This window comes from Rattus norvegicus, chromosome 13, assembly GCF_036323735.1.
Source record: "Rattus norvegicus strain BN/NHsdMcwi chromosome 13, GRCr8, whole genome shotgun sequence".
NCBI lineage: Eukaryota > Metazoa > Chordata > Mammalia > Rodentia > Muridae > Rattus > Rattus norvegicus.
In genome coordinates, this window is record NC_086031.1 from 91,421,985 (window position 1) to 91,426,264 (window position 4,280).

General features: G+C 43.9%; 1 protein-coding gene across 22 annotated transcripts in view; it reads left to right on the top strand.

Annotated features, from left to right (window-relative positions):
- Sdccag8 (SHH signaling and ciliogenesis regulator SDCCAG8) overlaps positions 1–4,280 on the top strand; it is a 231,469-nt gene that overhangs the window by 135,198 nt on the left and 91,991 nt on the right. The gene's annotated exons all lie outside the window — the stretch shown is intronic.

A 4,280-nucleotide genomic window follows, 5' to 3' on the forward strand; every position in this document is an offset into this window, starting at 1 on the left:
CTTCTCTTGCAAGAAGCAGCAAAGAGGGGTTGGGGATTTAGCTCAGTGGTAGAGCGCTTGCCTAGCAAACGCAAGGCCCTGGGTTCGGTCCCCAGCTCCGAAAAAAAGGAAAAAAAAAAGAAGAAGAAGAAGAAGAAGAAGAAGAAGAAGAAGAAGAAGAAGAAGAAGAAGAAGAAGAAGAAGAAGAAGAAGAAGAAGAAGAAGAAGAAGAAGAAGAAGAAGAGGAAGAAGGGGAGGAGGAAGAAGAGGAGGAGGAGGAGGAGGAAGAGGAAGGGGAGGAAGAGGAAGAGGAAGAGGAAGAGGAGGAAGCAAAGACCTGAGTGGAAGGCAGACTTTAGGCTTTCTTGAAGGTGGAGCTTTTCAGAGTGTCCTGAGATTGTGGGTTTTGTAGAGTGGCTTTTCACTGTCCATTTGCACCCTGTGGAACCTGGTGGGTGGAGGTCTTCAGCGTGGGGCCTGGCCACTAGCGCACCTACCTCAAGAGGCCTACAAGCCTGCCTTTGAAAGTTATACCCGGACCAACTCTGTCCAATCTCCTGCCTACCCCTCCCTCTGCTCCCTGTCTGTAACAAAATGAGCAACATGCCAACACTTCCACTGTTCTGACATTCAGCCTTGCCATGGTCCTGGAATCAGGGGGGACCATGACTGTCAATGGCCAAAATAAATGATCCACCCCTTTAAGTTGTTTATTACTTTGTCACGTACTATGACTGATACAGTCCTCCCAGATCCCACTCTACTGATTTACCATCAAAGAGTTCTTTATTCCCGATGCAGTTGTTTTGATGGTATGGGTTAGAACTTAGGTCGTCATACTTGTGGAGCAAGAGCTCTTACCCACTGAGGCAACTGCCTGGCTCTGAGCATGGATAGTTTATAAAGACGTGTTTCGTACACATGATCTGATTTGCCCTATGACAACCTAAGTTCTGATCCCAGAACCTGTGTAGAAAAGTCTGGTGTGGCTGCATGTGCCTGTAATCCCAGTGCTTGTGGGGGATGAGACAGAGGGATTGCTGGGCTCATTGGCCTCTAGCCTAATTCCAGGTTTAGAGAGAGACCTGCCCCAAAGGGACACAGACTGCACACTCTAGACAAACATACCACCTGCACATCAGAGGACCCACACACTTTAAAACACAGAAGTGGTGGGTAAATATGGTGCATTGCAGGGCTCAACTATTCCCTGTCAGTCTCATGGAGTTGTAGTTATCCCTTGAGGAGGTGAGCCCTAGAGAGCTTCAATGCAAGTTTGGCACTTAGTAAAAACCCTGCAAGGGGGAAACCATTTATTTGCTTACTTGTTAGTTTATATTAAAGTAGAAAAAGAGACACTTTTTTAAGAAAAGGAAAGCTCTTCCAAAGTCACCATGGGTTCATGAGAAGGGAAAATTGCATATTCCTATAGCAAGGGATCCTTTGAAAGTCCCCTCAGGCCAGTTCCCTTGGGCAGTGGCATTGTCTTTTGTTTTTAGGAGACTCTGCAGCAGGGCGGAGAGCTTGTGCACAGTGCCTAAAGTCAAAGTTAATGCCTGCCTGCTGTGCAGTCTAGGAACACAAGATTGTCAAGTGTTGCCTTAGACAGACTCTGACCTCACTGTGTGTCCTCTCTGGCTCCTAGCTAGTCAGTGACTGGAGGAGGCTCCAGGGAACCTGCACAAAGCTCAGGGGCAGCTCTCCCACTTCTCTGCCACATCTAAGAGTCACATTCCCTGCTAGGGACGCTTCAGGCCAGTTCTCCTTTGAGGATTGCCGGGCTCACAGCAAGAATCGATGAGCTCCTATAAAGACTTTTAGCTCCTAATGGAACATATGGTGCCTCATGGGTAGGGCAGTTTCTACAGGCTCTTTGCCTGGATTCTGATCTTAGCCTCTGAACCTGTTGTTGACCTTGGGCAAATAACATTTCCTCCCAGTGAGCCAGCTGCCTAAGAGAAGAAGAAAGAAACTCCTCACCTCCTGGGCTGTCTGTCTGGCGTATCGAAGAGAATATATGCTTTTGTTAAATAAAATAGTAACTCATGCATTTGATTTTATAATTCCAACTTAATAGTAAGTAATTTCTAAGTAACGTAAGGCAGAGGAAGAGAAAAACAGAACATCTGAATGCCTTGAGAGATGTGCAAGCTTCCTGGATAGATGATAGGCCTAAAAGTTTTACTTTCTAGGACATTGTGAATTCTAGGCCACCTTTGTGGGGTTTTGTCACTATTTCCTCTGACTTGGAAGGACAGCACTGGATTTGTGGAGCCACCTGCAGTGGAGGGCGTGGGTGTGGGCTTGGAACTGTGAGTGGTCATAATGCAGCAAGCAGGACTCCTCTGCTCAGGCAGAACTGACACTGCACAGGGCCGGAGAACTGGCTATGCCCAACAGCATGCTTTTAATTATCCATTGGTGACGATGAAGGAGATCGATACCTTTCCAGCTTCTAAAACATGCTGCCGTTGTGCAGGTGACTCTGTACAGTTCCTGCTGGTGACAGAGAATTAGCAGATTAAAGTAAGAGTTTGGTTTTCTGATGTCTCGATGCACTACAGTGATCACTTCTGGACCATTGTTCCTGAGAAATTTCATTAGTTTAAAATAAATATCATCTATAAAATAATTTTTGCATGTGAATATGGACAGGTCCATTTTCTTCTTCTCATCCATGTGAATGAGTAACAGTTTAAAAAGCAAGTGTTTTAAGACATTCTGTATAAATATCTAACAGCAGCATTGAGTACACTTGATTCACACTTAGTTTATGCAGTGCTAGGAATGGGATCCAACCCAGGGTTTCCTGTGTGCTAGACAAGCACACTCTATCTGCAGCTCTGGATACATAGAATTTTTAATCATCCATCTAGTTGTCAGGAGACTCTGGGTTCTTTGACGTTTATAGACATAGATATGTAATATAGACTTCAGACTTTCTTTGTTATAGACATGGATATGTAATACAGACATGGATGTGTAATGCAGACATGGATGTGTAATACAGACCTCAGGCTTTCATCCTTTTGAAGTTATTTCACACAAGCCAGGCCAGCACTTAGACCAGTCTCAGCTGTCACTGGAAATAGCTATGGCCCCTAGAACTGCTGAACATGGTATAGAAAAATGCCTCAAATCCACCTTTCTTCCACCGTAGAGCTCCATTCAAAACAATTTACAATCAGAAGAGATCTTTATTTTCTGGTTAAAATCTTAAATCATATTCTGTATATACATCTTGTATGTATGCCTATATTAATAAGATCCATGTTCCTTGGCAAAGAGGCTGTTTTCAAGTCTAAGATAATTAAAACTTTCAATTTTCAATTCCTAAAACATTGCAAATAGATGTACATCCATGATGCTTGTGTTTGGGTTCTGAGTCTCGCTGTAAAGGAAACAGTTTGTCTTATTCTACCCAGAGGTGATTGTACGTCTGCAGCATTTCTTGATGCCGAGGGTTTGTGGAAGTCATCTAGAAGGCTGGCAGTTTGAGGCAGATGTATAACCATGTCTCTGGCATCTATGGCTATACCTTAACTGAAAAACCATGTAAACATCTGAGTAATGAAACACTGAGGTCTGCCCACACCCCGATCCTAAGTGTGGCAAAGATGTGTACAACTCCATGGGTCCCAGATTAACATAAGGAGATAGGCAGGCAGTAGTGGCAGAGGGCTGGGATGTGTCTGCTGCAGTTTCCTGAGCTGGTCTCTCCTCAGACTGCAGCATCCACGAATGTTGCACTGCCACTGGACCTTCTCTTCCTCCTCAGTCTTCAGGAGAGACCCCTGTTCTTCATAACTAACCTGTTCTGTAAACAGCATGTAAGGGGAAAGTGTGTGGCTACAGGTGATCTTCTACAAATGGGGCTCCTGCTTTATATTTATTTTTTAAATAAATCCAAATTAGAATCTGCAGTCACAGAACTTTCTAGCATCAAACATTAAAGGTAATTTAATCTTCTTGGAGAAAAGCCCCTGTCGTTTCAGACTGCAGGACCAAGTCTCAAGGCCGCATTGGTGTCCCTGACTTACATGTCTGGCTGTGTACCTCAGCGAGAGCTCCTCGAGTTTTGCTGCTTTCCTTGGCACATCTCCAGCAAAACAGTCCATTAACATTCCAATCCTTTCCCAATAATTGAGACCATCAATTTACATAAAACAAGGCACAATTATAATTTCATGTACAATTTAAATTCTATAGAAAATAATCAGAGTGCAATAAAGAGGGACACTTATTTTGATGCAAAGGGGTGTTTTCATAGTCAGTATTAAACAAATCTTTGGTGTTTTCAG